Source organism: Poecilia formosa, unplaced genomic scaffold (genome assembly GCF_000485575.1).
Source record: "Poecilia formosa unplaced genomic scaffold, Poecilia_formosa-5.1.2 Scaffold0, whole genome shotgun sequence".
Classification (NCBI taxonomy): domain Eukaryota; kingdom Metazoa; phylum Chordata; class Actinopteri; order Cyprinodontiformes; family Poeciliidae; genus Poecilia; species Poecilia formosa.
The window spans coordinates 920,266-931,506 of record NW_006799939.1 but is presented as its reverse complement, the minus strand read 5'-3'; the positions used below and the strand labels follow the sequence as shown (position 1 = coordinate 931,506).

The window sequence follows — 11,241 nt, the reverse complement described above, 5'->3', positions numbered from 1 at the left end:
TATATATATATATATATATATATTATGGACTGTTGTCTTTGGGGCAAAGAACACAATCTTGTTAACAAGAGTACTTTTACTAATTTATATTACTGTACATATAATGAAAAGGTGGGGTGTTATATCCATTATTCAGAATAAGAAAGTATTAAACTCTTTTTCCCAACTATGATGTTCATTTTTGAGATTCTTTATTTATTTATTTATTTATTTTTTTGTCATATAACTTGTATGTGATCCATATTTTCTTTTCCTCTTTTAAATTCTCCCCTTTCATTGCTCTTTTATTTTGTCAGTCCAGCACAGATGGGAAATGCTTGATGACTCTTGCCATTCATAACTATTATGAGTTTTCACAGATTGCACAATCCATTCTTTCTAAATGGTCAATCATTTTCTCTTAGGGCCTCATTCTGCTCCCTCGGTCAAATATTCATGACCTTGATGGGGATAAACGATGTACTTATTACATTTTTCCTCCTCTATTCCTCTCTCTTTTCTCTTTCTCTCTCTCTCTCTCGCCCCAGCGCACATTTATTTTTTTCAGTGTGATTAATACAGCCGAGGGGACACATCGGGGGCATCACGGGCTCCCAGCGGGGCCGTCCCTGGAGTTTTTTCAGCCTGGTTCAGGACAGGTCAGGCCTGCCTGCTTCATTACAGCGCCAGCATCGAGCGATCCATAAAAGTCTATCTAAGCATCTGCCAGCTTCAATGGGCTGTGTGATGGGGCCTAATCGGAGAGACTTCCCCCTGCTTTTCATCATGGCTTTCCTATTATAGAATACAGCTAATTAAACAATTAGAACTCAGAGCCAACTTCTGAGGATGTTATCCGCGCTATCCCCATTTTTAAACCTTCAACTTATTTCTTAATTGGTGCTGAAATATACATTTTTGATATTTTATCAGTTCCTGTGTTTTCATAAAACATATAATACTCCACCGCCCCCCTCCCCCCTTCAGTCATTGCTTCTGGCCAAACTCAAAACTAATCCTTCATTTTCCAGTTGAATCTGAGTTTGAGTGTTGTCAAGAAACCCTCCCACTCAGCCAGGGCTGCCAACAGAAAAGGGCAGGAAAGGGGTGCGGGTGGGTGAGTTGGGTAATTTAGGTGTGTTGATTATGTCATCAACAATTTAGCATTCAGAGCTCTATGTAAATAAATTAGAATATTATTGAACAGTTTATTGATTATTTATTCAATTCCAAGAGTGAAAATCATTTTTGCACAGATTTGTTACACACAATCTGAAATATGTCAAGTGTTTATATTAGTTTATTTTCATGTTTGTTTTGGCCGACAGTTCATGTAAATGAAAATTTAGTCTCAGAAAATTTTAGCAGGTTTCAATATAGAATTATTTTTTTTTTAACACAATTGAATGTGGTGGCCTTCACAATTATGGTGGAAGTTGCTGAATTGACAGTTGTCCAGCAGACAGTTGCTGAGAGTAAGCCACAAAATGCTAAAGACGTTGAATGTTCATAGAGTACTGTATCCGAGAAAATGAACATCTGTCATGTTCTTCATGTTAAGCCACTCCTAACCCAGAGATGTCACAAGCATTTTGCATGGACTAAACTCGTATTTTATTTAATGTACTTTCTTCTTTTTAGAAGAAAGTACATTTTCTATCCTGGGTGAGGAGAAGCACATATTCCAAATTACTTTAACACACAGTTTGTGTTATCTGCTGATACTGTTCTAGTCTTTCATCAAAGTTCAAAGTTAGCGCAGCACGAACCTCTGAAGCACTTTGTGCTTCCCTCTGGTTCCAAGGTTCATTTAGGTGCAGACTTTATCTCCCAGCGAGAGCTGCCTGTCCTGCTAAAAGTAGCAATACCTCATTAAATGACCATGGTATCATTGTGCTTGATTGGCCAGCCAACTTGTGAGACCTAAACATCATACACCATCTATCAGACATTGGGACATGGAAAATAAAGTTTACTACACACAAAAATGCAGGTGAGCAGAAGGATCTTGACTTCCTAAACACCTTAATGTTACAACAGGCTGATCAGTGCCATGCTAAAATAACCCAATCATTAACCCAACCATAAACGTTAGTGTATTTACTCTAAAGTACGTAAAACATACTTTTGAGTAACTCTGTACTTAAGACAATCTAGGGGTGACTGATGCCACAGTGCTCCCGTCCTAAAAGACATAATCTTCATCTGCCACCAAGAATGTTGAAAACTCAAACATGGATCCAGTTCTTCCTAACATAAAGTCATTGCATACTTTTGTTTTGAACTGTATGACATTGTCAGACATCTTATTTTTTTTAAAAAAAAGGTACTCTCTAATTAAAGCAAACCATCTAAAACCGTGAATGACTCTTGTTTAAATTCAACGTCACCCTTTAGATCATCACTCACTTGATTTGATGTGTTTCCCCCACCTTATTATCATTTAGCACTCGGTCTGGGACCTACTGTATATGGGAGTCGTGGATGTTATAGCCTCTGGCCAGCTTCTCATTCCTCAGTCCAAAACGCTTTCATTAGGAGATGGTTTATTGAAATGCATGCTTTATTCTCAGGTGGGCTCCCACAGGGGACCCAACAGCGTTGTCAAATAGCACCAGAGGCAGTCTCGCACCCCCTGCCCCTCACCTGCTGCTGCTCCCTTCAAAATGTCAACATTTGTTCTCAATAAAAAGAGTTATTGTTTCTGAGAGACAGGAAAGAAAAAGAAAGAGCGATTGCTCTGCAACCGGTCACCTTTGAACACATGAAAAGAAACTTCCTACCTGCCTCTTTGTTTGATTGAGAGCAATGGCAGGTGAAAATAGGAACAAGGCGCCAATTGCACATAATAAACCTCAAGCTGTGAAGCCTCTAATGAAACGATTGTGAATTTATTCCACAATTAGTCAAAATTGTGGAGAGTAGTTCCAGCTGCTGTTTGATGAACTTGCTCTTTGACTCACATCCAAAAAAAAAAAAAAAAAAAAAAAAAAAGCAGTTGCAGAAGAAACTGCGGTGCCCTTGACAAAGTGTGGATATTGATTCTCAAAGAAGGAACAGGCTATTTGCCATTTTGCAGACACTGCTAGGGAGGACTGTGGCTAAAGTTATACAACACCTCCCAAATGATACCAGGACAGATTTTGCTTTATAAATAACAATCCTAAAAGTGTTGCATGCAGGCCCATTTAGTCTGGACAGGTGTTGAACAATTACCAAAGCTGACATAACACTAAAACAATGCATCTGTTATTCAAAGGCATTTGCAATTGTCCATAATGAAGCAAGCAAAATGATGATAAAAAGGTTGACAGACAAGGAAAACATTTTTCAGAAAACAGCCAAGAAGCCTCTGGTAACTTTAGATAAAGTACAGAGATCCACAGTTCAGGTGGTGAAATTAGCCAACAGGAAAAAATATATTTTGTTCACTCCACCAAAGTAGCTTTTATGAGAGAGCATCAAGAAGATGTTTGCTTATAAGAAGCCATGAGAAATTAAAAGAATGTGGAACGAGCAACCTATGGCAAGCATAAAACACTTGGTTTAGAGAGGGTGCTCTGGTCATATGAGATCAAAATATAAACTATTAGCCCCTCATGAAAAATGTTATGTTTAGAAAATAATTGACACTGTCCATAAACCTCAAAACACCCTTACCAAGGTGAAGCATAGTGGTAGCAGCTGGGAACTGGAGACTGTGGTGTAGCTTTACCTTCCATCTATCAGAAACAAAACCTCCCAGAACAGATTCAGGTATTGGAATGGCCAAGTCAAAGGCTTGTTCATCCAGTCTGATTGGCTTTGAGCTATTATACAAGGACCGATTTAAACGTTCTGTACTTGATGGCAGAGACACAGCTCAGCAGACTACTGAGTTAGAGAGTGCTGCAAACAAATGCCTGTCATTCTTCTGATCAAACAAACACTCACCACTTCCATTCATGTCACAATTACTGCAATGTGTTTATTAATCAGACAAAATCCCACGGAAGCAAAATTAAACTTAATTATTTTAACGTCGAGACATTAGAAGAAAAACAAAATGAAAGGGTGTGATGATCAAATTTACAGTCATTTTGGTATTGCTAAATTCAATCCACGGGATACCAATTACCATCAGAATCCTGTCACATGGCTCACCAGTGAATCACCGCACTAAGGACCGGCTGTCATTGAAAACTAAATTGATGGTATCGTCGAGCTCATAGGCTTCAGCTGAGCATAGACAAGAGAGCAAGTGGAATCATCCCCCCCTTATCACTGATCAAACAGGCAGCTCAATATGTGCAGATAATTCATGAGCTCTTTCTATCTTTTATCCGTCCATCAGTTCTATCTCTTGCAAAATCCTTCAGACAGTAATCTCTGATGCACACCTTTAGAAGTGAAACTTGATTCAAAGAGAAAGAGGGCTCTTTCTGACGCACAGTATGGCCGCTGTCACAAATTTGGAGGGATGACAAGAAAATATTAGGTGTGCTGATTACCCAGAGAAAATGCATCACAGTTTGCACCTTGTTTTAACCTCTTTACCTTACTTTATGTAATCCCCCCACATTTTCTCAGTCTTGTTAAAGTCAGAACATACACAGAATAGTCCTGTTCCCTTTATTGAACCTTTTTTCTTCTCATCTATCCTTCTGATGTTCTTACAGCTTTCATGCTCAACCTGCCTATTAAGACCTCACCATAAATACTGCTGATGCTCAGACTTAACCGTAAGTAGCACTAATATCGGGGAGAAGATTGGGAGACCAAAGAGCTTGATGTACAAATCAGGCACAGTTGTGTTTAATAAAACACATCAAAGTGGACAGGGGGGGACTTTAAAAGTGAGTACGGGGTCCTGTCCTCTCATAAAGGTGTCAGCCGAAATGTTTAATACTCTGAATGATCAAGGCCAATAAGCTGAGCTGGGATTTAATACACAAACACACACACGCGCACACACAAATAATTGCCAATGCAACAGCTTAAACAAGGTCATTAGAAGCTCTAGCTTCTGCTCCTAATTGACAGTTATGTTTAATGCCGGTGGAAAGTAAACAATCCAGAGGAGAGTGTTTCACCTTTAGGCTGTAAGTTAGATAATAAAAAACACTGTTGTGGAAATTGTCGGAAAGCTGGATGTATAAGAAGAAACACAATACATTCAGAATTGTGTTTATGTCAATCTTTTTGAAAGCACTTTGTGCTTTTGAGACCACAAATCAAACTCAGTCATTGTATGGGGACTTTTACAGTAAAGTAGTTTTTTTTTAAGGTGTTTTTTTTAAGCACCGATTGAGGTGTGTTAAAAGTTTCAAGAAATGACTGTGTAATAGTCATGACCAAAACGCTTTACTTTGGTGTTCAGCTTTTGATGTCAGCACTTTTGAGTGTCAAAAGTGCTGAAAATCACTTTTTTTTATTTCAATAGATTATCATAAAAGCACTAGCATCTGCCAGAAAACAAAACAAACAAAAAAATAAAAAATAAAAAATTGCACCTACCCTTATAACGGTCTAACATAACCAGTTCAACCAGTCAATTTCTTTCACCTATTTTTGTGTAAAATATCACCATCATGAAAAATACATATCTTGCTGATTTTTACACATTGTTTACGGCCCTTTTGTTTTATTTTTCTTTTAAGCTATGTGGAAGAAAAGAAAAGAAAAACATAGCATGTTTGTGTCTACGTGTGTATGTTGGTGTCAACAAGTTTCTGCCCACGTGAAGTGACCTCTTTCAAATAAGATCCAATGTGACCAATGTGTGGAGCTTTTGAAGATTTCACATAAAGCATTGTTTTATCTGGAAGTGGCATAGTGGAAACCTGTGATGATGTGGCTTCACGCTTTAAATAGAAGAGCTTGGTAACGAGAGCGTTCATATGAGAAGCAGCCAGGAGGCTCATGGTAACTCTGGAGGAGCTCCAGGGATCCACGTCTCAGGTCAGAAAATGTTCTGAAAGGTCAACCATCGGTCGTGCTCTCTACAAATGTGGCTCTGATATAGCAGTGGCAAAGGGAAAAAACATTGTTGAATGAAAATCACAAGAAATTCTGTTTTATGTTTCCCTAAAGCCATATGCAGACACAGCAAACATATGGAAGAAATGGTGAATGCAGGCCACCAGACTGAGTGGATGTTTTCCCTCTTACAGGCAATGACCCTAAATATATATAGCTAGAGATGTAATAGAATGCTTAAGATGAAAACATAGTCAAAATGGCTCAGTCAAAAACCAAACCTCGAGCCAATTGACATCTGTTGCTAGATTTGAAAGCTGAGGGTCATCCTATCAACCTGACTTAAAATTAAGTTATTTTGTAAAGAATTTCCAAACAATTCTAGTCTCTACATGTATGCATAAGGTAGAGCAGCAGCTGTAACCTTAGCTTTAACAGGAAAAAAAGCATACTTTTCACAAATATTTTTTTATTTGTATTAAAATGTGAAAGTCAGTATATTTTTCTACTTTTTCTTGCTCTATCACATAAAATCCCCCCCCCCAAAAAAAAAAATTCTTTATGGTGGTAATGTGAAAAAAAAAGTCAGTGGATTGAATATACTTAAAAAGCAATGTGTATCTAAATCTTGAATTCCCTATTGCAAGCTTTAAGACCAGCAAGCAAAGCAAATGGATAAGGAAAACATAAAAAAAAAAGTGTTTCTCTTCTCCTGTCTGTCTGAAGTGTTTTCTAAATGAGCTCAACATGTCTGCACTAAACCTTTTTTTTCTTTCTTTTTTCTCCTATCAAGTGTTCCGGGAGACACAGGGGAAGTGATTCATGTTAAACAGAATCTGTCAGACGTGTCGGCTAATTAAACGAACCCCTGCTTTAAGCAAACACTTTAGTGTCATGGCTTCTGACTTGACTGTAGCGTTTTAACCTGAGCTACTTTCACACACACTGAAAGCACAAAATGTACATTTATTTCAGAAAACCTGTGACACTACAAGCTAACTTAACATAACCTAGAAGTTGTGCCTTGAGGCACAGTTTTAGGCAACGTACATTAACTGCTTAAATGTGTCTTTTGAAAATACTACTGGAACACTTGGCGGCTCTCTAAAATCATAAGCAATGAGAATGCAACACGTCAAAGAAGCTTTAAAACATTGTGATATGAGTTTGGGGATCAGCATAAAGATCAATGACTTTGTTTGATTTAAGTATATGGTATGGCATAGGAAGCAAGAAACAGACGAGAATGCTTTTATGCAATTTATTTCAGAATTTAGCAGGGATATATAGATTTTCTTTTTTGTGGATGTTATAAAACCAGTTCAATTAATGATCAGACCCAAAATTGAAGTTTAATGCATCACGTTACATTTAACATCATATATAGTTTAAAAAGCCCCTTTTGCCTATTACTAAGTGTTAAAAATATTATTCCAATATAATTTAGCCTCAGTTTGTTTATGTCAGACTCTTTACTTACAACAATCAAATTCTTAGCTTCCAAACTTTTACCAAAACTGTAAAATGTAGAATCAGAAATACACAAAGTTTTAGGTACTTTGTCACTCATTCATGTATAATTAATGACACCTTTTTTTATATGTGCAATTTATTTGTTGCATGAAGCGTTTGGTTTAAAATGTCTAGAATAAGTGTATCTTTTTTTATGTTAAACAATTAGCTAGTGACACTCTTACGCAGCAAAAACATATTTCTCAGTGAAGGCAACATTTACTGAGGACCTCCACACTGATTAATGTAAAAATTTTAGGACATACCACAGAACCGTGTAGGATGCCTCGTGTAATCTTTAGCAATTCTGAGTTATTTATTTTTTAATCCATGCAGACGCATCTGTTTTTAATTGTTCCCGCTCCATCTAATTCTGTATCTGAAAAGTCTTTACATCAGTGATATTTGCTCTTTTGTCTCGATTTTTTTATTTATGTTTTTTTAAAGTCAGTCACCATTGTCTATTGCCTTTGCCATCACTTCTCCAGAATTGTCATACAGGAAGACCTGCTTACTCTAAACCTCTACTGGCAGACGGTCAACTAAATCCTGAAAAATCAAACTTCATTTTGACATTATTCTGAATTCGCTCATCGGATATAAAAGAAGAAACGAGTTAATACAGTTTCCTTCTTTAAGTAATAACGTTTGTATTTTCTGAAATGTCATTTTCCACGACAAAATCCTCAGAAAGCTCACTATTGTGAGCCATGAAGCATGTGCCACCGCTGTTTAAAGAATACTTCTTAAAGGTCGTGCAGAGTTTTTCAGTGTGTCTCCATCACAATCTAAATGAAACATAATCTTTAAGCCATAAGCACTGATGCCCCCCAACTTCTACCACCCACAGGCTCGTCTGTCCTCCCTTCCTTTCCCTTTTCAAAAACTCTCCAGCTCTTCTCCTCCTGTGCTCTAAATAGTGTTATTCCCCATGAGGTGGGCAGGGGGTTTGCATGCTGCCAAGAACATTGCTCTTTCCCTGCTTTCCTCCATCTCTTTCCTCTCTCAGAGGACAATCCTCCTTTGACTCTCAATTCACCCAGGAATATTAGCCTTATTGCATTTAATCACCAAATTCTCGCACCCTAAAGATTTCAATTCATTAAAGGCACTCAGATATTCAGACCAGCTGCTTCCTGGCGACGGCCTAAAGACAAGGTGGAGACAGACGGGCTCTGAGTGTGTGTGAGTGTGTTCTTTTTCTCTCTGTGTGGAAACAGGGCAACCCAATCCTCAGCAATGCCCCGGCTGTGCTCAGCACAATTCAGCGACAGCTATACCTAATCACGCTACATGGAGGTGGTTGAGGTTTTACTACGTGGTTGTGTGTGTGTGTGGGTGGGTGGGTGTGTGTGCAAGGTGCAAAAATGTCTGCAGAAGGGTGCACATTCCGCAAACGCATAGAAAGTGCTTGCGCTTGCTGGATGTACACACATACACACACATGCACACGCATACACACACACAGCCAGCTTTGCAAGTCTTTGAAAGGACAGACTGTTGATCCCTCCACAAGCAAGCGAAGCGGCTTACCTCTTTCTGTTACAGAGGATTGGAGATGCATTCTAATACAATTACGCTGACGAATAAAATGCTTGTATCGGAGCGAGGAGGTGCCATAGCAGCATCAGAGTACTTGATGCTGTCCAAATCCACTTGACTTAAAGTAATAAGATCTGCAGACAAATATTAAAATTATGTTAAAATGTTTTTTTTTTTTTCCTTTTTTTTTTTTTAGCATGGCATCTGTTTTGAGTGAGTATATGTGCACATGTTAGTGTAAAAAAAAAAAAAGGTACTTTGTTTCTGGGTGACCTAAGCACAGGCTTTGTGAAACGTGTTTTATTGTCTAAAATTTAGATTAAAACCAAATGTAAATTTCATGGGGACGGGGTAAATGGAAAATGGTCAAAACTCGAATAGCTCTTTATCAAGTCCAAAGGACCCCAGAGTGCTTCAAACTATATTTAGACATTCACACACTGATGATGGCAAGCTACTGAACTGTAGCCACAGCTGCCCTAGGGCAGTCTGACAGAAGCAAGGCAGCCATGCACCCTCTGACCACCACCAGCAGACAAGGTGGGTGAAGTGGCAACCCACCAGTTATCGAACAAACTCCTACAGTCGTTGCCACCGTTGCCCCAAAAAGAAAATCAAAGTTTCATGCTCACTTTTGATTCATCAGCTTCTAACACCAGAACTAAAAAAAAAACAAAAAAACAGAAGTATTTGATGGTGAAATGTATGTTTAGTTGTGCTCTCCAGTTAGGATTGTGTACTTGGGTAGACTGCACAAGATCACAAGTTCTCTTTGTTGGAGGCATTTTCCTCCACCTGTGAACATCTTATATGCAACAATGTGACAGTCCTGGGAGAATTCACTTTTCATTTTAGAGTACCTTATCTAGAATCTGATCTCAGTGCTCTCCTCAACTTTACAGAGGATTAAAAACCTTTGTTTTGAGTCAACAATATACTCTGTGAATGAGTGGCACAGCTGACTGAGCTGCTGTGACATGTCATAGATTTCACACCGTCCCACAGATTGAGTTCTTTCTCTCTCTCTCTCTCTCTCTCTCTCTCTCTCTCTCTCTCTCTCTCTCTATCTCTCTCTCTCATGAGATACTATGCAGAGAGAATATTTGGCCTATTGGAAGTATACGTTATCCACCAAATCACATCAACAAAGAGACAACAAAGAAGACTGAACATTAATAAAGCTCAAGTATTTCTTCAAGTTTAGGTGCTACAAACAAGGGTGAAGGAGTTCAGTTTTTAAAGTTTTATTGATTAAATGTATTCTAGGATCCGCTACATGTGTAATGCAATCCATACTGCTGGAGTATTCACAATACATTCAGACTGTATATGCACACCACTGCAAAAGAATTGATACAGCTGTGACTAAAACATTGCAGGAAACTCCATTAATATTGTTCCTTAAACGTATGCAGTAGTGTTAAAACATCGGGCATGATGGTTGCTTGAACTGAAGTTAACTGGCCCATTTTCTGATTATTATACTGCATCATTCTGAAGTTTAGATAATGAGATACTAATAAAACCAACAGATCATCTATCATTTTTTTGTTAAGTATGTCAATGTTTAATATATTTTTTGTGTGTGTTCTGCATAGATTTATATGTATTTTTGCACTTACACAAGCAATGCAGTTCACACTTGTGTTTTTTATTCCTCAGCTTTAGAGCAAAGATGTGTGGGAAGGTTTTAATTAAAAGCATGTTGCACAATCCCAAGCGAACTGCATTCACTTGACATTAATTTGCTCATTTGGGTGCCAGGTTCATATTACAACATTAAAAGGAGTGTGTGCCAATAAAAACAAGTCAAACTCATAATTGCAATGTGTGCTTCAGAGAGTAAATCATTTCTATTTCCTTCTAGCAAATGGTCTGTCAGGAGAAAGTCCGCAAATGTTAACCAAAGTAACATTTAATGCTTAAAGAGATTCGAGAGTAGTTGTAACAGTAGCATTTGTTAGAGCAATATTTATTTTAGATGTAAAAACAACACAGTAAAAGTACTGGAGGCTGTTTGTTTCTCATAAATTTAAATCAAATGTCATCACGCAGATGTCGCCATGTTGTTTATACTGCGATGCATTCTGGGTAAATCACATATCCTAGGTTTGAATGTGCAAGCTTCGTCCAGCCAAAGCACCAACGTTGAGCCTTTTTGATTTTGAACCGGAAGATATAAAATCTTTGAAGTAATTCTGAATTTTTCACAAACTGTAAATTTTATGTTAATAGGAAAGATAAGCATAG

At 38.0% G+C, this 11,241-nt stretch overlaps 1 protein-coding gene and 1 long non-coding RNA gene across 2 annotated transcripts in view; one reads left to right on the top strand and one right to left on the bottom strand.

The window, feature by feature from the left end:
• irx2a (iroquois homeobox 2a) overlaps positions 1-169 on the top strand; it is a 5,939-nt gene extending 5,770 nt beyond the window's left edge. The window contains exon 3 of the mRNA XM_007564040.2: positions 1-169. This exon is cut by the window's left edge and continues 3,159 nt beyond it. The gene's annotated coding sequence lies outside the window, so the exon portion shown is untranslated.
• The window catches only part of LOC103146760 (uncharacterized), a 128,730-nt gene that overhangs the window by 24,888 nt on the left and 92,601 nt on the right, over positions 1-11,241 (bottom strand). The window lies entirely within an intron of this gene.